General features: G+C 35.9%; 1 protein-coding gene across 2 annotated transcripts in view; it reads right to left on the bottom strand.

Annotated features, from left to right (window-relative positions):
- LOC138711795 (alpha-tocopherol transfer protein-like) overlaps positions 1-20977 on the bottom strand; it is a 57720-nt gene extending 36743 nt beyond the window's left edge. Inside the window, exon 1 of one of the 2 annotated variants that reach the window (XM_069843027.1) lies at positions 20960-20977. The gene's annotated coding sequence lies outside the window, so the exon portion shown is untranslated. Of the gene's footprint in view, positions 1-15649; positions 15741-20959 lie in introns of those variants that run through there. The other variant, XM_069843026.1, reaches the window with a different exon arrangement.
- Between the last annotated feature and the right edge of the window lie 5318 nt (positions 20978-26295).

The raw sequence follows: 26295 nt of genomic DNA, 5'->3' as shown, positions 1-26295 counted from the left end.
TATTACCATTCCATGGTATTCGTACATTGCTTCACAACTAGAATATGGAACAAGTCAAAAAAACTTAATACTATTATAAAGTCTTAATTTATAGTCACAGTCTAGATGAAATGTATACAGACGAGGTTTACAATATAATCTAATACGGTAGTACCACACAAAGTTTTAGTATCAATTTCATGAAGCGTTATTGAATGTCATGAATTCACCTACAGAATAGAAAGCTTGAGAAATTAGGTACTTCTTTAATTTGGCCCTAAATATTCTTATGTTTTGAGTTTCATTTTTTATATAGATAGGGAGGCTATTAAAATTTTTTCCTGCCATATAACGCACTCCTTTTTGATAGCACGATTGACTTGCCGATGGAGTATGAAAGTCATTTTTTGACGTGTATTTATGCTATGAACTGTTGAATTAGTTACAAAGTTTTCACGATTATATACGAGGAAGATTATTAACGATAAAATATACAGACAAGCCATCGGCATTATTAGTAGTTTTTTTTAAATAATCCTACACGATTCCCTAGATTTGGCACCTACTATTATTCTAATTACTCTTTTTTTGTAATGGGAATATACTGTTACTTTCTGTGGAATTTCCCCAGAATATTATTCTAAAAATCATTACCGAATGGAAGTATACAAGGTATATTGTTTTTAAGGTGTTGATATTTACTATCTTTTGCATAGATCTAATAGCAAAACATGCTGAATTTAGTTTGTGGGTAATTTATTTAATATGATTTTTCCAATTTATCACATTATCGAATTTTAATCCGAAAAATTTGGTTGTTGTTTCTAATAGGGATCTATTGTTAATTATTGCGCTTGAAATTTGCGAGGTTGAATTTGGACAGGATTTAAATTGAATTATGTTCGTTTTGTTACAATTGATACTAATTTATTGACTGAGAACCAGTCAAATACAGTATTTTGAGGAGAATTTCTTATGTTGAGTGCGTAAGAGCAAGAATGATGTCATTTTTAGTTAAGAATTGGAAAACGAAATCTGTACAAAGCAATTAACAACACATTTTTAGCTTTAGAATACTAAGTATCACATATGTATGGGTTTATTACCGTCAAAATTACTTGTCAATAGTCTCACATTAAACCATTATGATATTACATGGAATGGTACATAAAAACTGACAAACGTTTCTCCATGAACATGGCATCCTCAGGTCACATCAAAGCGATAACACATGATGAACACTTGAAATATTCTGGTTTAAAACAATCGTTAAAATGTTTAAAAAAGTTGATGTGATAGGCAGTTTAAACATATTATGCCATTTAAAAACATATATGTAGCATGAAATTTAACACCATACAAAGCATAAAAAACAAGCAGTGTGCTAATAAATAAGTGTACAAAGAAATAAAATAATAATTTGACAATCTTCAGATACAGATGGGCACAATTCATACCGTAGTATGTTCCGCTATTTTGTGAATTGTGCCCACCTGTATCTGAAGATTGTCAAATTATTATTTTATTTCTTTGTACATTTATCTATTAGCACACTGCTTGTTTTTCTATGCTTTGTATGGTGTTAAATTTCATGCTACTTGTATGTTTTTAAATGGCATAATATGTTTAAACTGCCTATCACATCAACTTTTTTAAACATTTTAACGATTGTTTTAAACATAGGAATATTTCAAGTGTTCATCATGTGTTATTGCTTTGATGTGACCTGAGGATGCCATGTTCATGGCGAAAACGTTCGTCAGTTTTTATGTACCATTTCATGTAATATCATAATGGTTTAATGTGAGACTATTGATAAGTAATTTTGACGGTAATAAACCCATACATATTTGATACTTGCATTATACTTATCGGACCCAACATGCCTTTGAAATTATTTAGAATACTAGCCAATTAAAGAAATGACACTTCTGAATACTTCATTCTCTATCTGACATTTGCCTTTATCACTAAAAGAAACCATGGAAAACTCCAGTCAGATTGATCGGCCACAGAGTTTGAACCTGTGACCTCCCGAATGCTAGTCTCAAATTCAACCGTCTGACTCAACTCGCTTGGTTGTGCATCATTGTTTATTTAAATAAAAATTATTTATGTAAATAGAAAAAATGAAAATAAATATGGTACTGGTACATAAATATTATTTTAAGAAAAATAAGAAACGAATATGGGTAAATTATGTTCCCTGGAACGCCATTTCGTGACACTTTTCAAATTAACTCAGCTCCAGTGAGCTCAATGGTAAAATACATACTTATTTTCACTCAATATGTGCTGTATTTTTGGTCCCGTAAAAATATTCATCTTTACGACAAAACTCTTACAAATATAGTCTACTATTATGTTCTGTAGAAAAAAAAAAAACTGAAGTGGACAAAATAAAGTTTAAATAATCAAGTTATACAATATTTCGACAGAATATCAAGTTTTGTGTACGTAAAGATTTATTTTAATCTCACCTCAGTCTTGACATAGCATTACATCCATCTAGAGAAACTACAATTTCAAATAATTAAGGAATCATCCAAATCGTTTAATTAGTTTCTGAGATTACTTCACACAAACATTCTCTGTATATTAATACTGTTAAGCGTTTGTACATTCCATCACAGAATAAAAATAGCCTGTATCCGTATAAAAATAATTTTAAATGAACAATAATCTCCGTTTGTTGTGTGCAAGGCCGCTTTAAATAGACGGAATCATTTGTTTTAATTTCAATGTAGCCTATTAGTCTGAGGCGGTTTTGATAAAATGTATTGTTATTTTAAAACTCTTGTATCTCGTTAAATATCGGTCCTATCAAAATTTTGCATAGGATAACACTTATCGGGCTTCGTTTTTAAAGAAACCTTTGTTATGTAACATTTTTTATGATTATCGATATCGAGATATTTCGATTTAATTCCGGCTTTCTTTTAGTCCCCTTTTAAATAAGGTATTTTGAATGCCATATAGCCTAAAATGTAAAGCAGAACAAACTTAATTTATATTCCAATTTTCATAGAAATCAGTTCAGCCATTATCGCGTGAATAGTTAACAAACATCCAGACAGACATACAAAGAAAAGTTTCAAAACTGCGATTTTCGGTCCCAGGATGGTTCATTATACATGTTGACACCAATAATTTTTGGAAATGCGAAAATTGCCAGAAGAAATTTGGTTACAAATTTAACAGATTAAATTACAAAACATGTCATATAGAGCGTATTCCGAATCTCAGCGCTGAGCAATCTGATGGCATCACGGTGTTCCGAATTTCACCGATGGCGTCACTGATGCTCCACCGGTGTCGCACCGGTGCCATCAGCTTGCAGAGGTGGTGACAGTCTCCATCAGCCGCCATCAGTGAATCTGATTGGTTCTTGTATAGGGCGGGAATTAGCAGACGAATGACATCGTGCACTGTTGCGTCATGGCAGTGTGTTCTGCTTTGGTTCTGCTGTATTGTTTGTAATGAGCACAACGTAAAAACCATATGTTAATGGCTTATGAGCGAACATGTCAACGGATCAGTTATTACTACTGGTTCAAGAAATAAATTGTTAATGCTCTCTTTTCTTTGAATGAGATGGCAGTACGGAAATTTCGAAAAATTTTGCTAGCGTAGCACAGACAACAACTTATACAGTCGCCATGACAGCCATCGATCCTTCCAGCAGTTTTGTTCCTATTTCGCTGCAGCGTGACGTCATTGTTGTCCACCGGTCTGGTGAGATTCGGAATACGCTGATAAGACAGAACAACTCCAATTCTGTGAAGGGTTGTATAGACCATTCGGTATTTCGTGAAACCAATCTGCACGTAAGGGAAAAGAAGTGGACAGGGGAGGTTCCCTCCCTCGCTACATGTCATTTGCAGATAGCTTAGGTCGCTTACAACCACCATAAAGGTACGATCACACATCGGTATTTTTGCTGCGCAACGTTTGTACTGCAGCTGTGAAAGTTGCGTGTCGTGTTCACACGAAAGCCAAAAGTAGCGCGCTGCACTCTACTTTTCGTGCTGCGCAACCCGAGCGCTGCAAAGTTGCAACTAGAGGTTGCGAGTCTGTTAACACACAAGTCGCAATCTAGTTGCAGTTTTGCATCTCCGTGTTGATTCTTCAGTACATTTTGTGCTTACATTCGCATCAGAGTTTCACACTATGAAGGTGAAGAAAAGGTAGAACGGATAAAAATTCTCACCGGAATTCGAACCCGGGTTTCCAGCTCTGCGTGCTAACGCGTTATCCACTAAGCCACACCGGATTGAATTTCCAATGCCGGATCGAATCTTTCTTCACTATATGGTAATGTTGAATTGCTGCACGAAAATATCATATGAGGTGTTCAGAACTAAAGTGGATCAAGTCCATGAGACGTAGTTTTGAGATAATAAGAATTAATGTTAACTTGCTATAGTGGATTATCTAATTTCACTAGCAATAATTTTATTGCTCCATTCTCAAATTCTAGATTTATAAAATGTAAACAATTGTGATGTTAATTGATGCAACGCTTTGGTGGCTTGATCCACTATGGCTCAGAACATCGTGAACAAATAATCTGAGCGAAGTGACTGGTGTTACCTATCGGTGAATGCGTGGAATTAAGACTTGACCCATTACTGCTCGGAAAAGATCCAACTTTAGATAATCAGAAAATGAATTAAACTCAATTTATGAAAATTTGTGAATTGATTCACTTTAGTTCTGAACTCCTAATATGTACTTCGGTGCATCATACTAAGTCAGACAATGAAGCTCAAGCGATAGCTTATTTATCAGATTTTTAATTATAAAACTACAAAAATTGGACGGTGCTGGGACAAAGAAAGGATATAAATAGAGAACAATGTGAAGTTATACTATCCTTCGAGAACTATGATGATCTTAGTGTTATGGTATAAGAACTTTTCGTAAGTGTTAGAACGGGGAATATTATTATTTTTAATCCTTCTTTTCTGTATTGGTCCCGAAGAGAGTGGATTTTTTTAACTTCCTCTTCTGAAATTTGTATTGCACTAACAATTTCTGCTGAAGCCTTTTACTTTTTTGTGGGAATTGACATTTGCAAATTCCACAAGCACTCCCTTGTTTCAAGTAGGTCTCTTATTTGTTTTTCCGTCATAAATATTATTCAGAAATTGACATTATTTGGTTATAAACAGGGACGACACTTTGTCCCAGCATGGACAGGTTTTAGGTTGGTGGTTGCTTGCCTATATTGACGTCACGGAGGCCATTGATTCGAAGGTACTGCACTGTGAAAGGAAAGGGCAGCTTGTGTGTGCTGCACCGGAGAACGAACGTACGTTCGTTTGATTTGTTTAGGTTTCGAACCCATGCTGCTCTCTGCCGCTGCCTGCTTGTTTTTCATTGTAGTGGCTTACCTACAGTTCCTACAGTTCTACTGGAGCCGTTGTCAGTTAAAGACAAGTTGGTTATGATCGTGACTCTGTGTGCAGTAATGTAAACATAATACAATGTAGTCAGGCAAGAGCTCTAAACTGAATGCTATTGCAACTGCGTTTGGAAGTGAGTATTTTAGTGTGGAGGGCGATAATATAAGCTGTAAAGTGTGCAACACAGAACTAAAGGTAAATGTTCGTAAAGATTTGCAAAAGCATTGTGAAACGAAAAAGCATAGTGAACGTTTGCCGTTATTTCTCTCACAAACTATGAGTTTTATAATGACTTGTGCGAGATGATGGTATCGGCGAATAGTCCAATACGCAAGCTCAGTAATCCACATTTTCAGCGGTTTGTGGAAAAATACACGTCTAGAAAACTGCCAAGTATAACATCAATGCGTACAACCTATTTATCATCTGTATATGAAAAAACTCTGAACCCATTCGAACAGCTATAGCTAGTAACCAAATACTTGTATCTATAGATGAAACATCGGATGGTGTGGGACGATAAGTAGCTCACGTTGTTGTAGGAGTGATGTTCTCCAATGAAACAGGAAAGAAATTTTTGTTGGCATCAGAAATACTAGAGAAAGTAAATAGTGTAACTATTGTTAATCCTTTTGAGATGCACCCATGTATAACATCGTGCGTCGTTGAGCGAACTTTCTCGCAGTACAAGCATATTTTTAGTTAAACAGAAGGAATTTCTCTTTTTCACACTTAAAAATGCACATTGTAACGGATTACAGTTTATATCAGAATAATGTACGTAAATCGATTGCAAATACTTGTGTGTAATTTGACTAACTCGTCGTTGTTGTAAATATGTGTAAGTAATATTGTATAGATATAACTAATCAAGGCATATGCTACGCGCATACATACTATACGGCGGTGGTAACTTCTAGAAACGTTGCATTTTCGTTCCGCCGATCTATACCAGCAAACAGTCGCGTGCTGTCGCTGGACTGCTCCTATCGACTAGTAAACACAGGTACTCTATACACCAGTACCAATGAACTTCGTGGCGAACTGGGACAAAGTGTCGTCCCTAATTATAAATCTATTAGAAAAACGCCTATATAGTTCAATGATAACAAACAGCATATTCTCGTAAGCAAAGTTGGCAACACTCCTGTTAGAAACTACACTACACAGAATTAAAAAGAAAATGAATAATAAAATTATATTATGAGGAAATACACTCTGACTGACTGCATGTACATATAGTAAATGCTACAAATAATTTATTTCCATCACATCAAACATTAAAATATATCCATATACTATAAAGTATCATTAGCACATTTGGGTGGCAACACTGGTCGCAACCGCTGCAAAAGTTTTAACAAAACCTATATCAAAAATGCTGCGGCTGCAATTCTGAGAACCCTGTTCACACGTCGCACTTTGAAGCTGCGGGCAACTGGTTCGGCAGCTGCTACTTGTCGGGTTGCACCGTTGTTCACACGTCGCAGTTCGACGGTTGAGCACTACTTTGTACTGCAGCACTACGTGTAGCCGTGTCTTTTGCTTTCACTAGATAACGAATTACTTATAAGCGTACCGTGGCTTAGTGAACAATGATGATGACGTTCAGTTCAGAAACTGACACTGGACACATTACAGACGTTAAGAGATGTCTGTCAAGCGGACGTCTTTAAACGTGCAACAAAAACTTCAAGTTCTTCGTCGAATTGAAAACGGCGAAAAATTTAAACGTTTTGCAAATAATTACAAATTAGTGCTCCCACGCGATTTATAATGCAGCGTGCTGGGCTAAAATTTCTACTGAAACTCTAAAGATAAGCTGGAATAAATTACTTGCATATGTAGTCGAAAGGACGCCTTCTGATTAAAGAAACTTTATGTAAAAGCCACCAGCCATTATGCTGCAAAGCACGATTCTTATCAGTGCAGTTTGTAAAATAATATTCAGTTTTTCTTTAAGAGCAGATTAATTTTTTTTTCCGCGGCACAACAAACCCTTGAAGAGCTCAAAACGACCAGCCGGCTGCTGGCCTCACGTTCACCTGCCGAAGCAGACGTGGACGATTACCCAACCAGAATGGAGATATCGTGTGGTTAGTTCGATGATTCCCCCCCCCCCCATCCGTTATAGCTAGCTTTCGCAACCGGATTTCGCTACCAATCGTAACTCTCCAAGTGCATCAAGATGCTTTGTGGGCACCGGTTCCATATGGTGGCCGAAATTTCATTAGAAAATTTCTTCCCCCGTGAGGACTCGAACTAGAGTGGCAGAGTAAAATTACACGAGTAAAATTTCTCCACCCATTTCTCTCTCTTTCAATGTAATTGAAGCTGAGAATTACTGAGACAAAACGAAAACCGACGCTTCAATAATGGCAAGCCAGTATCCCCATGAATGTTATATTGTGAATCGCGCTATGAAATGACTTCCAAGATTCGGCCCATTTATCACAACAATTGTTACAAATCACGTAAATCTTGTAATCGTTTTAACACAGTACACTAGGATGCAAAATTGAACTTTAAGGAATCGAATCACTAGAAGTGAAATGATTTGTAACAATTTTTGTGATAAGTGCGAAGGATAATGTAATTTTGTAGTTAAAAATTGAAAAAGAAATTCTGTACGAAGTAACTAAGTAATTCACAATACATTTTTAGCTTGAGAATAAATTATACTTCTGGATAGTTCAATCTCTATTTGAGCCGTTGAGAGCAGAAGTGGTGTAATTCAAAATTGGGCAATGAAGCTTAAAGTAAAAATTTTGTAAAATACAGAGTAAAGTGGTAATTAATATCTCCTTCGTGCTATCCACTGACTACTAATAGTTTAAATAAATTGAATGTTAATTGCTAGTTTATGATGTATTTTACAGAATGTTTACTTTAACCCTCATTACCAATTTTTTACTTACGCCACTTCTGCTCTAAACGGTTCATTTGTTACCCTCCAAAACCTCATTGAATCTAATCTTACCTGGGACACCCGTATCAAACACACATGCAAGAAAGTATTTTCCAACCTTTACTCTTTAAAAAGATTGTACCACTATCCAACTAAATTAAAGCAGACGCTTGTACAGACTCTTATTATGCCCATTGATTATTGTGACGCTATATTCTGTGATCTCAGGGTGGAGTTATCCCAGAAACTGAAACGTGTTGATAATGCGTGTGTGTGTTTCATTTGTAATGTACGTACTACGATCACATTTCACCTTTCTTCGATGAATTATGGTGGCTCAGGTTAAACTAGAGGAGAAAGTTACATTCTCTTTCTCACTTATACCGAATTTTGCACACCTGTGCACTCTCTTACTTATTTGTCCGATTCGACAATCTTTCTCGCTATCATAACTTAAATACTCAGTCACAATATGATGATACGCTAGAAATTCCACTCTACATTTCACTGTATTCTTCATCTTTCACTGTTGCTACTCCTCGTCATTGGTATTCTCTACCACCTGAAGTCAAGGACTGCCGAACTTTAATTTCTTTCAAATGAAAATTATAAAAATATCTTATGATGAGTTGCCAGACCTAACGCTTTGAAATATTTCATGCAATGTATGCCACTATATTTATTTTTATTTTTTGTTTCTTATTTTTATTGTGTAATCATGTAAATGGTGTTTATTTATCACTTAACACCAATATGCATTCCACTGTGTTTTTTATTATTTTTTATTGTGTACATTTTATTCAATTGTCGATTTCTGGGTTGATTATGTGAATCCTACTTATAATTTAAAACTAACGTGTATTTCATTGTGTTTATTTTCATTTTTATTGTGTAGTTACTTTTATTCAATTATAGGCGTCTGATTCTGTGTGATTCGTATTTGATTCTAACAACATAAATATGTATTCCACTGTGTTTATTTTTATTTTATGCGGTAAATTTGTATGTAACTGTCTCTTTTGATCTCATTGTGTACCTAATCGTATATGTATGTAATTACTTAAATCCGATCCATTGTATGTTCAACTTTGTAAGTAAGTTTCAATCCTGGTTGAGTGTAAGAGAAGGTCATGCTGCCTCAACTCTGCCAGGTTAAATAAAGCCATTATTATTATTATTATTATTATTATTATTATTATTATTATTAAAAAGCATTTTGCAGACATCTCCAAATTAGTGTAACTCTGAAAATATTGATCTCTGTACCCATGTATATGTGACTTTTTTTCTCTCAAAAATGTCTTCGGAAATAAGCTCCGTAAGTGCCGTTAAATCCTTCTGGATAACCTGTACAATGTTAACTCTTAAACACCTTACAAATGTGATGACGGGTACAGCTGATTATGAAGACCAAGGACTTTGTCCTTATTTCAGACATCGCGTCGCCTAAATCCTGGACTCCAGAGGAATATCTCAATGGCCGGAGAGACCTCCTGCTCGCATAAACAAGTCTGCCGACCCATGCAGTGAAGGCTATCTCTCCTTGCTATTAATATCTGCATACAGACCACTGCAATGCTAGAAGTGCACTGTGACATTGAAAAATTCCCTTGCAGAACGAAAGGTTATATTTGTTCGTATCAAGTTTCTGCACATTTAAAGGACGAACCTAAAATTCTTTCTATCATCTATTATCATAACACACTGCTCTCTTAAACAGACTAAGTATATTGGAAATTAAGTCAATGGCTTTTTCAAAACACGCTAAGAAATATTTCATTAATTCATTCATTCATTCATTCATTCATTCATTCATTCATTCATTCATTCATTCATTCATTCATTCATTCAGTGTCCTGCCCGAGGTCAAGTCTTTCACTGCAAACCCAGGTTTCTCCAATCTTTCGTCTTTTCTGTCTTCCTCTTTGTCTCCTCATATGATCTATATATCTTAATGTCGTCTATCATCTGATATCTTCTTCTGCCCCGAACTCTTCCCCCGTTCACCATTTCTTCCAGTGCATACTTTAGTTTATTATCTAGTTTCTTCTCAGCTAGTGACCCAACCAATTCCTTTTCCTCTTCCTGATCAGTTTCAGCATCATTCTTTCTTCACCCACTCTTTCCAACACAGCTTCATTTCTTATTCTGTCTGCCCACTTAACAAGTTCCATTCTTCTCCATATCCACATTTCAAATGCTTTCTTTTCACTTCGTCTCAATGTCCATGTTTCTACCCCATAAAATGTCACACTCCATACAAAGCATTTACCAGTGTCTTCTTTAGTTATTTTTCCAGAGGTCCGCAGAAGATGCTCCTGTTTCTATTAAAAGCTTCCTTGGCCAATGCTATCCTCCTTTTGTCTTTCTGGCAGCAGCTCATGTTACAGCCCAAGTATCTGAAGCTCTCTATTTGCTCTACTGCCTCATTTAGAATTCGCAATTTTACCTTCTTTATTTTTCTTCCTCTAACCATGGTCTTCGTCTTATTTGCATTTATCTTCATCCCATACTGCTCACAGCTGTCATATAGCTCCAGTAGCATATCCTTTAGTATCATCTCTTCTGCTAACAACGTCATATCATCAGCAAATCTTATGCACTTTATTTTTCTCCTCCTACTATGAAACAATTTTTATCTTGAGAAGGAAGCGAAAACAAACAAAATTGTCATAAGCTTTTTTGTTTGAAATATCTCAAAGAGTGATCCTTTAAAACTAAGGATATAATAATACGGTCCACGCTATACAGGTGTTTCCGAGATGGTGTTACAAACTTTCAGGGATGATGGCGAATGGCACATGTATCAATTTGAGACCAGGAACCCTGGTCCGGAAATGACCGAGTCGAAAGTTACAAGCAAAAATAGTTGTGTGGAAATGAAATAATTTTATTCCTCTGTACACCTTATTTATGTGTATTTATCTGTACATCTTACACATACTCTATTCATCTGACGTTGTTTACGTTGTCTACTTACAGTATTCCATTCAGCGTGTAGTGTGACGGATGGTGACAGGGAACTACACTAAAGCAATGCAGATAGCGTAATGTGTAACGAACATGGTTGGTCCTGATATGCACGTCTGTAGACAGGAGTGTATGTGTACAAGTTGCATTGTCCAGTCGATTAGTCCTAGTGAAATGGAGTACACGAGAGCGGAATAAGCAGACCTGATTTTCGAATACGGATGAGCCAATGGGAACAGTAGACAAGCTCACAGATTGTATTGGTACAAGTACCTACGTAGGAGACATCCGACCCATACCATCTTTCCACGACTGTTCCAATGGTTGAGGGCATGTGGTGCCAAATTACAATTCCATTTCCACACAACTATTTTTGCTTATAACTTTCGACTCAGTCATTTCCGGACAATGGTTCCTTATCTCAAATTGATATATGTGTCCTTCGCCATCATCCCTGAAAGTATGTAACACCACCTCGGTTACAACCTGTATATTGCTGGTTATATTTACTGAATGTGATTAAATCTTGAACGTAGAAACTTTTAAAAAAATCGTCGTAATTAATGCATCAAATAAAAGTAATGTTGAAGTAAATAAACTTCATAATAGATGAAAACGAAGAGCAAGTTATGTGTGGTGACATTAACATTCGCCCACTTATGATTCTTGTGCTGTTTGTTTTTAAGAGTGTCACATATTGCTCAGATATGTGACGATGAGTGATCACTGTATCGAGGTTGTGTTAAAATGACTTCGTTCTTTTTTTATTGCGTTATTTTACGACGCTGTATCAACACCTAGGTTATTTAGCGTCTGAATGATATGAAGGTGATAATGCCGGTGAAATGAGTCCGGGGTCCAGCACCAAAAGTTACCCAGCATTTGCTCGTATTGGGTTGAGGGAAAACCCCCGGATAAAACCTCCACCAGGTAAGGATTTTGTTCTTGAAGCGTATGTTAATATAGACTTTTAGACAGACAACGCCTTGTCCAGTGCATACAAATGCTGCATTCGCATGCATTCAAACATGTTAGCGAAGCCGGCGTTTATCGCAACTTGCATCACACCAGCACAACCTTTGAGTGCACTGCAATTATCGAGTATGCATGCCAACTATGTGTTGTGATTCAACATATCGTGACCTCCACACCATTGCTGGTCACATGTGTCTCAAAAGTACGATCATATTGTCTTACAATAATTTATTTGTGAAACTGTTTAGAGATACGAGTTTATTGATGGGAAGTAAGTTAACAAGTGGAAAAATACTAATGTTATTTGTAATGCTACTTTGTTCTATTGCAGTGAGAAAAACATACATAAAACATTGCGAAAATCTGATTCTCAATATGATGCGACTGACTGGTCTAGGGTTAAAATTTCAAATGTAGGTGGACAAAAAAACTGACTTTTCCCCTTTTCTAACCGATTTATATTAGATAGGCCTACACACGGATTGTAAATAAAGTGGTGACAATACTGCCGGGAATGTGTCGTGCTCATTCGCATGCGATTCGAGACAACTGGTGACCATAGTTGGAGATATTGAATGATAAAAGCAATAGCTATGATGACAGATGTTGTTGTGCTTGGTTAAATGTGGAGCACTATTTTTAACTGCCCTGAAGCATGATTACTAAATTTTAGCTGCGATCGTGGAAAAGAAAATCGATGTAGCTCGTGGTATAAATGCACGCCAATGTTATCAGGGTTACTTGAAGCTTGTGGCAGCAATGCACTACCGTATCGGACGGTTGTAAGATGAGTCTCTGCATTTCGTACGGGTCGGAATGAGACGGCACATATGGCTCGCACAGGTCGCCTGAACTAAAGCGTCAGTGTAATAAATGGCAAACTAAGTGCGATATGAACCCTCTATGTTGGAAGTCATGCTGATAGTGGCATATAACAGTGAAGGTGTTATCATTAGCCAAGCCGTACCTCAAGACCGAAATGTCAATGCAACGTACTACCAACATTTTCTCTATCAGAACTTAGGTCTAGTTGTGCGGCGCAAACGTGCTCGTTTCCTTAGAGACAATCCATCTTTCATTTTGCATGTCACAGGAGCAGTGGCTGACTTGCTACATAGATGGCATTGGGAAGTATTGGAACATTCTCCGTATTCCCCTGACATGAGTTCTAATGACTATGACTTGTTTCCACGGTTGAAAGAATCACTTAGAGGCAAGAGGTTTCCAGATATTGCATCAGTGTTTCATGCAGTAGGGCAGTCCATCAGAGAGATCAGCAGAAACAACCTCGCTAACGGCATTCAATGATTACCACGGATTTGGCAAAAGATATAGGAAAACGCTGGTGGTTATATTGAAGGGATGTAAATGTATTTTCCATGTAAATTCAATAATATGTTCGTATGTCTATGTTGCCACTACTTTACTTATAACCCTTGTAATTTATAAACGTCTGATGCATTGTGGTACATGTTTATTTTGACACCTGCTGTGAATTTGGGGGCTGTGCAGTTTGACAAGCTTCCGATTTGATAAAGGAAGTGTGGACTCATCTGCAGTCTCTTAAAGTCTGTCATGGAATAGAGGTTATCATATTGAATTTGGACGAGTTATTTAAGAAATAAAAATGGATTCTGTAAAAGAGGAGCGGCAAAGACACGAGCGACACGAGCGACATCGCGAAGCGTGCTACCCGTAAGAACTGTTCACGTATATTTCGTGCCGAGAATGATGGAGGAACGAGTATACTGAGCATTGGTTGAACAATTGTGGCGGTGCGCAATACGTATGAGGGTTCAAGAATAACTTCATTATTGAAAAATCTCGATAAATAAACAAATTATGTCCCATCTCATTTATTTACAGTATCGTAGTGGTAGAAATAAACTTGTCTGTAGGTGTCAAAGGAACTTATATAACAATAGAATATAACAAGATCAATAATTCTTATTCGACCATTTAATATAGTTTGCACACTGCTGAAATCGAAATGTAGGCATAGTAAAAATAGGATTAAAAGTAAGACATTTGTTTAATTAAAATAATTCTTGAAATTTTTTATATTCTTTTTTCATTTTTGCAGGTGTCATACTGATTTCCAATTTCACGAACACTTCAAATACAAGTACTATATTAAAAACCATTTTTGTCTCTTCGAACAGTATAACAATAAGGTCTGTGTATCATCAGAACTTATTTTATGGAAGAATGGGCTTTCTTTGTTTTCAATTTATTTTCGCAATATCTGGATTAATATATTCTAATGCTGCAAGCCTCAAAACAGCTTTCAATCTTGTATCCTTTGTTTGCTCTCAGTCTTGGCTTCATACGCTACATCAGCGGTCGTCAGCGGAGTGCACGCTCGTGCTAGCGTCTCTTACCCTCGAGCCCTCTAGTGCATTTATGGGAGCGGACGGGTAAGCAATATTTCAGTGGTGGCTTTTCGTTAGTACCATAAATTACGTAACTCAGTGGAATTCAATAGTACTAATAATGTAATGAAGCATCCAATGTTCACATGTGTATTTAAGTAAGCATATTTTACATAGTTAATAAATAGTCAAGATTTCCCTTTTTAATGCCAAATAACTTAAAAAAAAAGTCACCTCTGAAATTGTGGAGTCCAGTCAAAGGAGGAGACAAGCCATAAATGCTTGTATTTCACCTAATATATAAAGTACGGGAAGAAGATTTGAAAGAAATTTATGTAGCTACTTATAAAACCAAGTACATACATTTTTGGGTTTGGAAGATGAATCGAACAAATTTCAACTTATGTGATCTTCTTCTTTTAAACGCATAAAATAATCGATAATTATTACGATTTTATTGTCGGTTGCTATCAGGTCGCAATTGAGAACAGCAATGTATGGAAAACAAACTACGTACGTCGTGGCGAACTGTTCGAGACTGTCGACAGTTCTAAAAAGACCGAAACAGTCTTGTTCAGTATCAGACGGTCCGAGACGAAACTTGTCTCGTCCAAGACACGATGTCCCATGCAGTATTTTGCGGGCCTAGGGAAACATTCTCTAACTGCACATCAGTATCGGAATTAATAATAACAATAATAATAATAATACTAATAATAATAACAATAATAATACCTGTCTTGTATTGGTGTTTTTTAACTGCTCCATCATTTCGATTCTTTCGTCGTCTTTTAATTTGTCGTATTCATCAGCATAATAGTCGTCAAAGTGACGCTGCAGATTATATTTTCTTATCACATTGAGTACCTTACTGCAAATTAAACATCTTGCTGCATTTTCAAACTCTGTAAAAAAAAAAAATGCCTCCTCCCATGAAGGGTTAAACAACGTAGGGGTGGAAGACCTACGTAAATCACTATTTGAACTTTCTGCCATCGTGTACGTACACAAACCATTCACAAGTGTATAGTACTTACTACTCTAGTCTCCACTGATCGTCCGCATCAGCTAAGTCCAGATTCCTCCCACTCCCTCCCACGAAGCATGCACGGACGTGCAGGCTTCCCTGCTCTCTATACCCAAAACCCATTTCAGCGAGTGCTGACGACCACTGCGCTACATTGTAGAGAACTCAAGTATATGTTCTACCAAACGTGGACAGCACATAGGCTGCACATTTACATACCGGTAGTGTTGTTTTAAATTGTGTTTCATGCACATCACGTGCTTCTTGCATATCATACGTAGAAGACTTACGCTTCTCTTCTTCCATGTACACCCTTGCTTAATAGTCTTCCGCTCGTCAGGTGCGCTTGGCATCAGTGGAGCGCGTACGAGCATATGACTGACTCCTATGCGCAACTTGTTCATACGCGCGCCTATTGCCGTTCCTGCCGTAGAGGAAGCTTAGAGATTTATTTCCATTTATTCTCAAACTAATTAATGTTTTCCAGATTATTAAATACATATGAGATAGTGTACTTTCTAATTAGTTTATATTTATTTCATAATAAAGTTATTAAAAATGATTTAATAGGTATCTTTTTTAAATTCAGGTCCTACGTTTTTCACGCAAGGCCCTCTATGAGCGTTATGGGCATTTAGTTAGTAAATCCCTTTGGCTTACTGTGGTGCTGAAATGGGCGAAATTTATATTTCTTCACTAAATTTGAGGAGAGCGCATGTTAAATTAAAATCAACAGATTTTCGGTGTGTGGTGCGGCACTAAAAAAAAAAATGGGGCTGAAAAAATGCTATTTTCAGGACTTCAAACTCTTAACTTGAGAAGATGCATTACTGCTGAAATTGTGTTTAAAAACATAAACCACAGGGTTTCTTAAAAAAAAAAAGAAACAAACAAACAAAATAGTGCTTAGAAATATTTCTGGCAAACAAAAGAATTGAGCCGCGTTAAATGTAGTAAGCTTTAAAATTGTTATATTGAATTTATAAGAGTAGAAATTTGTTGTTATTAAGTAGTATCTTACGTATACGTGACGTTATTTATTATGTTTATTTACACCATGTAAGAGGGGATAGTTTATCTTGCTCAAACAAAATAAGAATTTACACACAAAAATAAGACAGTATGCTACGTGTAATTTTATTCTAAACAAACTTTTATGCACTCCTAGCATTAAAAGACCCTTGGGATAATGTTATAAATCGCGCACAATTGACCTAATTCTGGTACTGGTGCCAGAAAAGGTTATCTAATAACTAGTATTCTGTGACGTCATCACTATCTACACAACACAATTTTATACAACGTACTGTGCCTGTAAGAAAGAGCTTCAAAACAACATCAAAATAACATTGTCTTAGAAATGGTTAATTCGCAAACATGACATATAGGCCTGTTACGTCATATCCGGTACTCATGTCTCTACTACGTCATAACATTACATTTTGTAAATTTATTATAGCTTTTACACGTTTAATGCTAAAATAGTATAAAGTTGTATGTAACATGTATACAATATTCATTATGAACACTTGTGAAAATTGGTGCGCTCGCTTTAACTCACGCGCTTAACATTCACTCTTGTCTTAATTACCAAGATTATCCGTTATATTACTGTTATGAAAATCTGTCGCATAGAGAAGTTATTAACTTTGTCTAAATATAACCCTGAGGAAGGGGTAGGTTCTCTTTCCTAAACATAGTGACAGTTGAATATAAAATAATATAACTACTGTATACAATTTATGAAACTCTGTTGATCTGGAGTAAACGCAATAATGTTGCCTCACGAGATTTGCTTACTCTGCTACATAAGTCAAGTAAATGCCGGCTTTGCATGTACAGTTGTCAAAAAAAATAAATAAATAAAAAAAAAGAAGTGGCCGCACTCGTGAACAGCAAATATTTTCTAAGTCCACTTCGGGTCACGGCGATACTACACGATGCATGTGCTTGTAAAAGCCGTTCCGCAACTATGGGAGCATTTCACTTCTGCGTCTCGTAGACTAGCGGTAGAGTGCTTGCTTAATAATTCGAAGGTTGTGGGTTCGGGCCTTCAAGTTTTCATTTTATTTTTTAATCGTTATATAGCGAAGTAAATAATATTCAAATTATCATTTACATTCTGTTATCGTTCTTTATCGATATCAAGTAATTTATATTTTGTTGTCGTTCTTTTAGCGATATAAATAATATTCAAGTTATAATTTTTTATATTCTGTTAACGTTCTTAGAGATATAAATAATATTCAAATTATCATTTGTATTCTGTTTTCATTCTTTAGCGTTATAAATAATATTCAAGTTATATATTTAGTCTGTTATTGTTCTTCCGCGATATAAATAATCTGTATTTTATGTAAGTAATTATTATAATACAAATAACCATTTTTCTTTATAAAATAGATTATTTTATTCAAATAAATATATATTAGATAATATATTAATTACACAAACCTATATTTATAATTTATATTCTGTTATCGTTCTTTAGTGATACTGTGTAAATAATATTCAAGTTATTTATATTGTTATCGTTCTTTAGCGACATAAATAATATTCAAATTATAATTTATATTCGGTTATCGTTCTTTAGCGATATAAATAACATAAATTTAATATTAGGTTTGGAATAATACAGTTGCATAATACTGGTGTTAGTTTTTCTTTTTATATTATTACATTATACCATCTTGAACTACAATAAAATGAAAAGGAGTGACGAGGAATTGAACCTGAGACGTTGACATCTAAATTCCGATGTTCTTCCACTGACCTATAGGGCACAAGTGTGGAAACATTTGCGGAAAAATTGGCTCAATCCTCCTGCAAGATTTTCTGATGATTTGTAGAAGCTAGTCCAGGATGCGGGGGGCAAAGGCTAATTGGGATTTCCAGGTCCCTGATTGGGTCAAACATCCTGATAGAACTAATATTTAACCCTTGCGGTGAATTTTGGTTGAAGTCCGGAGGGCCCAATTAGTCAAATTCACTCTCCTCATCGCAACGCTTGGGCCCCCTGGGATCTAATAAGATGCGAAAGAGACAGTAGTGTGCGGAAAGCAACGGCAAGTTATAGCATTTAGGCCTATCCTTCCCAAGAAAAACTGCAAATATGAACAAAAGAAGCTTTTAATGGAAAAAGGAGCATCTTCTGCGGACATCTGAAAAAAGAACAAGGAAGAGACTAGTGAAGTGCTTTGTGTGGAGTGTGGCATTGTATGGGGAACGAACATAAGCATGTGAAATGTGGATGTGGAGAAAAACGGAGCGTGTAAAGTGGACAGATAGAATAAGAAATGAAGTTGTGTTGGAAAAAGTGGGCGGAGAAAGAAGATTAGAAAAGAGAAAGGAATTGGTTGGGTCTCTGGTTGAAAAGAATAATAGACGACATTAGGATATGTGGATCATATACGGAGACTAAGAGGAAGGCAGAAAATAGGAAAGATTGGAGAATGCTGGGTTTGCAATGAAAGGCCTGCCCATAGGCAAAACACTTATGTATGTATATTCAGGATGCCTGGAATGCCATGTCTAAGAACAGTCGCTATTTGCAAAGACTAGTCGATTCCATGCCCACTCGACTGCAAGATGTGATCGAGATGTGGGGATGATAGACTAAATATTGAATCGTGGCTTTTTGTTTGTTTGTTTGTTTTTTGAACGCTTAATTGTTTGAATGTTCTAAGGCAGACGCCAGTAAGTTTGTTTTGTTTATGCCACGAAAGATATTTTTGTTGAGAATAAATACTTTTTTCTTTCCATTTGCAGCCACAATGTCATAATGATAAAGACATGGCATAATACATTAATGAACCTTGTGTTAATTACTGAAATAATCGTAAAATAGAAAGGAGCAATTATGTATATTTTGTCTCTCTCTCTCTCTCTCTCTTAAAATCAAAACAAAAAAGGACATAAAAAGCACGAGGTGGTATTCGAACGCAGGACCTCAGGAATAAGAGGCCGGAATGCTACTAATACGCTAGGTATCGAGTAACACACAAAATAATTTAATTATAACTATAGATATCAGGCAATGTGGTCCAACAACATGTAACATCGCCTGTATCCGAATTATAGCGAAGATACCCGAAGGAAACTTTGCTTCAAGAGAGCTGCCACTTTTTCTTTTGACAACTGTACATATATGGATGGCACATTTTGTGACACATAGGAAGAATTCAAGAATTATAATTGGCTATTACAAAATAATACAACAAAATAAAGTTGTCCTTTTTTTTCTGTAGTTAGGAAGACAAATGGCATTTCTTTGATTTCTTTCCTTTTCAGCTATATCAGGGAAAATTGTTTGAGCAGAATGACTGCGTAACACTACTTCCAACGCAACTTCGAAGAAACATGACCTATTTTTACTCTTCTTCAGGTTCATGACTGATAATATGTGTTCGCAAAGGTATTTATAGTCAACCACAAATGAAGAGTTCCCGGGAAAAACGATGAATGTCACAGTTTTCTTAAAGTTGATGTCATTACCTAATTCAATGGATCACTGCGAAATTTAATGTTGTTCTTATGAAAAATTTAAAAAAGGAGAATTATCACCACGAGTACAGTAATCCTTTCCTTTATTTTCTATAGAAACAGCACTACATCTTGCAGTTATAGACTCAATTAGATCATTATCTAATCCTTAACAGAAATGTGACATTCATCGTTTTTCCCGCGAACTCTTCAAATATTAACTTGCATGTCAATGCGTGGATTAGCGGAAACTCTCTTTGTTCCAAGTTTTTATAAAACGCAACGAGGCCGTCTGGAATATTGTAATATCTGTCTTTCAAAATTGTGTGACACTGAAGCCTTATCAATTCTCTTTGGAATTTGACGGAGCCTGCTCAACATTTACAGAAAAGGACGTCATAAAAATGTTCACTAAGTTCCTACACGCGGCGACAGATTGTTTGTGGAGAGAGACTAATTGACTCAAATAACGACACCAGAAAGAACACAATATCTCTGAAGTTGAAATCATGCACTCTTTAATAAACATTCCATCCGTAAAAGGCCGGCTACTTTTGGCGATATTTAGGGCAACAATATAGCTTGCATGAACAGCTCTTTCGGAACTTGGCTCACTCAATGTGCTGCGAAAAAAAGGGAATAATGAATTTTTAATGACATTGCCACTATACAAAGAATACATACCTAGTCAAACGGACAGAAAATCCTTTATGAGTTTAACAAACGTTTTTATAATAATTGCCATATATTGTTGACAACTGTTCAAAATAAACTTACTGTAGCCATTAATTTAATTATATTGCCATTAGAGTTCTTAATTAGTTGAAATGATATTTACCTCGTCGTAACAAGACTGCATTTCGTCCTTTAGTTTCGTTATTAATGTCTTCCTCTCTTCGCCGATAATAGCGTGTGTATCAGATGTTTAACTTCAAAATGACGCTTAGTGTTGTACGTTTTTACCCGTACATTGATAGGCTATGGCCAAGGTCGACTCTAGTAGGCCAGAAGGCTCAACTTGGCAACACTCTGTCGTCTGCTGTTGTCAGTCATATTGCTGTCATACTTAGCTAACAGAACCAAAGTGTTTTAATGTCAATATCAAAAGAAAACCGTTAAAAAGTCAATCATACGTTGTACAAGAAGTCAGTATAATACATTACAGATTATAGATAGACATAAATATACATTTGCAACAAAGTAAAGTAATCCTCATATATATTTTCAAAATCTTGAATAATGTTATCTCTGAAAAAAATTACAGTAATTTAATACAAAAATTCGAAAGAAGTATGTCGTGTCTTCATTATTTCCCACATGCTACAGTTCTATATTATTTATGAAAAATATTCCATTACATTAAGTACAAAACTCAAACAAGTGCAATTCATAGGCATGATTATTAAAACATTTTGTTACATTGTAATTTATTTAGGTCCTAGGTCTATGTTGATTTTCAGCCAGAATTAATGGACCTATCCAGTTAGGCTAGGCCACTTTTTTCAAAATCAAATAATATTAATTTATAAAAAGACACCATAAATATATCTTCAAAAAAGTCGTGTCTTTATTATTAGATATTTTTATCTTATTTTGAACATCTATACGACAGTTCTATATTGTTTACGAAAGTATTATTCCATTACATTACATACAATACTCAACACATAAATTACTGTACAATTCCTAGGCCTACAAGGCCAGGACTATACACTATATCTGAGGTCTCCAAAAAGCGTATCGTCATTCGTGCTTTCGATGCTGCCCGCCGAACACAGTGTGCTGTAAGGCTAGAGAAGGGGAAGTGACTCGTACCTCAACAGATGGGAGCGGTCAGTGGGGTATCGCGGCAACGGTGTGCTTATGTTTACAAATAATAACATCAAAATAATAAGAAATATCATACGTTTGTATATTATTTTGACATATATGAAGCTGGAGCCCCTTCTTTTGCTTTTGACACAAGCCATTGTAAATTCAAGCTCTTCTGTTCGATAGTGCCTTTCAGTGCCTGGAAAAGATCTTCTCCAGTTGTATTTTGTAATTACATCTGGAAGACATTCAGACAAAGTAAAATGTTCATTAACTCGGATGAAAATGGCTAGGTGAGCTTTGTCATTTCTATCTGTGCTTTCGTCCAATGCAAGTGAGTAAGCTACAAACTGGTTAATTATGGTTTCGACTTTAGATTTAATTACATTTACGATCTTGAAATTCCTTCTCTGAACTGTAATTGGAAACAATTTAATTTTCTTAAACTTTGACTTTGTTCTGGACACAGTACTTTAGTAACGTCCTGTATGCACGATTTTACAAATGATGCTCCTGTAAGGGGCTTCATTGATTTTCCAATATTCCAAGCTAGAACATAGCTAGCAAGAAGCTTTTATTGTTTAAGACTGAGGACACGTGTGTGATTTGTGTATGTATTTTCTTATTTTATATTTATATAAATATTTGAAGGCCTACGCACTTCACCTAAAATTATACGAAAAAGTATATGTTTATCATGCGGAACTGAGTGTAAACGTTTTGTAATATAGGCTACTGGTTATTATGTATAACCAAAAGTTATGCAGATAGCCCCAAAATAAATTCTTTTCACATGTCCAACATGCCTGTAATTGTATGATATTCTTTGTAAAGAGTCGAGTAGTGTCGTCGCATGTTGAATTTTAACACACCCTTAAAATTTTTCGAAAAATTAAGCACTTCACATTCTTCCCACTAACACAAAAATATTTCTCTTCCTCTTCATCCTTGAATGTACTACGTCCACGATTAGAAGACATTGTGAAACACTCCGACCAACACAATGATAATGGCAGTCCGCCACTGCTCTTCGTTTGCGCATGAACATTGAGTACAGTACAGGTGGGGATGGGTGAGGTGGAGCGCGCTCATTACGTACTGGCTTCGCGAGTAGGCTTTTGGAGACGTCTGCACTGTATTAAATATATTTTATCCTATTTAGGCCTCCATTTTCACATCTTTTTCTAAAATGTCTGCAATGTTCTCTTATCATACACTGGTTTACTGACAGCTATAGCATCATTGCTTGTCTTTGAATATAATTATTTAACTACGTTCATAATGACTGAAAGTATTTTATTTAACTACGTTCATAATGGCTGAAAGTATTTTATCAGCAAGTTTAAATTATTCCGTCACACGTGAGAATACATCGTTTACAAAACCAACATTACTACACAAGACTGTTTTTGAGAGTAACTTCAACAACTTCTTTTGATTTTCATACTCTGCACAGTTTTCTTCATTAACACTGTTTGAAATCAACGTATTTACATTGTAGTAGGCAATTGTTGCAATGAAAAGTACAAAATCTAAAGGAAGAGTAAAGTCCTCCTCGGTTCAAAGTGTAAACATATACCTATCTTGATTGTTGGTTTCTATCCCTACCAAAGAAATCAATACAAAGTGAGGAATGTAACTTTGAAGATACCTTGAAAGAGGCATAAGCTAATATGTTCAGAAGTCTGGATGTATCAGTTTCAAAGTTAAAAGATCAGGGTCTTGGATAACTCTAAAAAATGGAGCTACCGATACATCTACCATTTGGTTTCTTTCTGGTTCTGTATCGGTTGCTGTTTCAAATGTTTTCGAGGACCATTTTAGAAATTGGCTGATTTCATGCCAAAACTTAAAAAGAAAAACTCAGTATAAATTGTAAATACTCTGCAATACGCAAAAGCAAGGCTTAAATCGGATAGAACACCACACGCTCGTTGGAACACTGATGCCTGATGCACATGTTGCCAAGTTTCCGCTTTCAGACCTTCTACTAGAGTCGACCGTGGTATGGCATATTTAATATTGAACATTGTTGTCGTCAGATTAGACAAGATACAAGATACGAGAGGGGTTAAATCCTGAACAGACTGTCGACGTACTTCGCTTCATTCCTATTCAAAAAGGTTAAACACAAATGAATGACTGATGGAACGCATAACCCAGCAATACCTGCAGAATATCATCGAACAGACGAGAAGAGTTGATGACCGTATGCATTCGTACATCACCACAGCCGCAGCGACAGAGAAGAGTGGGGATCCGCCCTCGGCAGATATAGGACAGCGTCAGGGCGCTCTAGCCCTCAAACGCTGTTTGAATGGTCTGCTTTACTGCATTGTCATATGTTGATTCGAGGTAGCATAGCTATTTTATATTTACAAAACAAACCTTTCGTCTGGGGTTCAGATGTGATATAGTGAAGGTATTGTGAAGATGTATTAAAATGCCGTCAATAAAATCTGTAACTTTGCCTGTGATTGTTAAAGTGTTCGGAGATTACTATTTTTTAGTCAAGGACGAAAATGTAGTATTGTCGTGCGAAGTGTGTAAGTTAGATATAAAAGTTAAAGAGCTTCGTAATTTACAAAAACATTGTGATACTAACAGACACATCGAACTTCTGAAATTGTTAGTGATTGGACTTCGAACCAGTTGACTTTTTATTGTGCCTTGTGCCTGTTGATTTGTGCTAATGTTCCGTTCTATAAACTTGAGAATCCACATTTCAAACGTTGCATTGAAAAGTATAAGTCTATGAAATTGCCGACTTCAACAGCCATGCGTACGCAATACTTACTTCGTGCTGTTAAAGAACTTCAAATTTTATACCATGATCTGTTGGTAACAATAAAAGGGTTAAACTAAATCTGAAGAGTGTTCTTGAAAAAAATTCAGCATATACGTAATTCTGTGAAGTGCAATATGAATTAAATAGTGGAGAGGCACAAGATAATACATAACATTATAATAAATACAAACTATTTCAAATTCGCACCACTAACATCGTGTGATATCGAAAGAATATTGTTATAGTATAAACATTGTTTTAGTGACAATCGAACATGTTTATAAGTTGACATTTACGAATGTATAGAGTTGTACTCGTACATTGCAACAAAATTATACTGAAGTCGCCGTAGTTTCCGGCACCCAATCAGTAATCGATGCGAGTCAGCTGACTTGATGCTTGCGTGAGATTCGCTATTGGTGACTTTATGTTATTGGAGGGAGTTGCAGCATTGTCACATTTACTGTTATAAGGTCAGCAAACAGCTTTCGAGTTCCAAACAAAAGACGCGACGGCTTCCGTGCAAAGTCGGCAACCATGTAAGCACATGGTGCCAGCCTGTAACGACAGTGTGGTAGGCGGAGCCATGCCTGAAACTACGGCGACTCTACTATAGTGACATTTAAAGTACACCATTTGTTTTTATTTAAAATGTATAACCGTCTTCTGCGAACAAGAGAATGAGGCAAGCCACTTTTTTAAATGTGTGTTACAGTCTATTTGTTTTAGTCACCTAAGTACACCAAACAATGTTTTGATTCAACAACTGCAGTGCTCTGTACAAGTCCCCGAACCACCTTGAGTTGATGTAAACAACACGATGTGTATAAACCGTTGCTTACGAGATTATACAAGCTGGTGCATAGGATGATCAAGATTGGGTCTCAAAGCATCATTACAATTGCTGCCGCCAGGTTCGCCTCGCAGTTTATTCAATGATTAATAGTTCCATTACGAAGCATTGTGTATGGTGAAAATTCTTTGATAAATTTTGCATTATTGATTGAGTACGAAGATTGTAAACATGCCAAGCATAGGTATTACTGTTTTATTTGAGATTTATTGATGGCATGTTAAATAACAGTATGCAGATTTTCAGTGTGATTTAATGGCATTTACAATTTTGTTTCCCGAAAGCCTGGATTTGGTAAATTAAAAAGTTTACTTTCAAACTACATTCTTCATCTGGTTCATTAACTTTGGCAAGTTGATTGTTTACAGTTCCGTGTTTTTCCTTTAGATTTAGTTCCCTCTAATTCGTTTTAATTGCTGAAAGTGAACTACCGGTGTCTTGCACTTTCAGACATTATCATTAAAATTATATAGTTCTTAGCTTTTCTTGTCTTAAGACAATCGGTAGTGTTATTGAATACTTTGGAGGAAAAGACTATGATTAAAAATCATTTCTAATAGCGAAATATTCTACGACAGTGGTTAATTATTACTGCTGACTATTGACAAATGCGATTTGCATTATTTAGGGTACAACATACGCAGCAATGCGATTTTAATGTTGAGCATGCCGAGTTTAGTGTAACGTACTCCCCACATCCTCCAAACCAAATTATTATTAT

This window comes from Periplaneta americana, chromosome 13, assembly GCF_040183065.1.
Source record: "Periplaneta americana isolate PAMFEO1 chromosome 13, P.americana_PAMFEO1_priV1, whole genome shotgun sequence".
Lineage (NCBI taxonomy): Eukaryota > Metazoa > Arthropoda > Insecta > Blattodea > Blattidae > Periplaneta > Periplaneta americana.
This window is presented reverse-complemented; position numbering and strand designations above follow the sequence as displayed.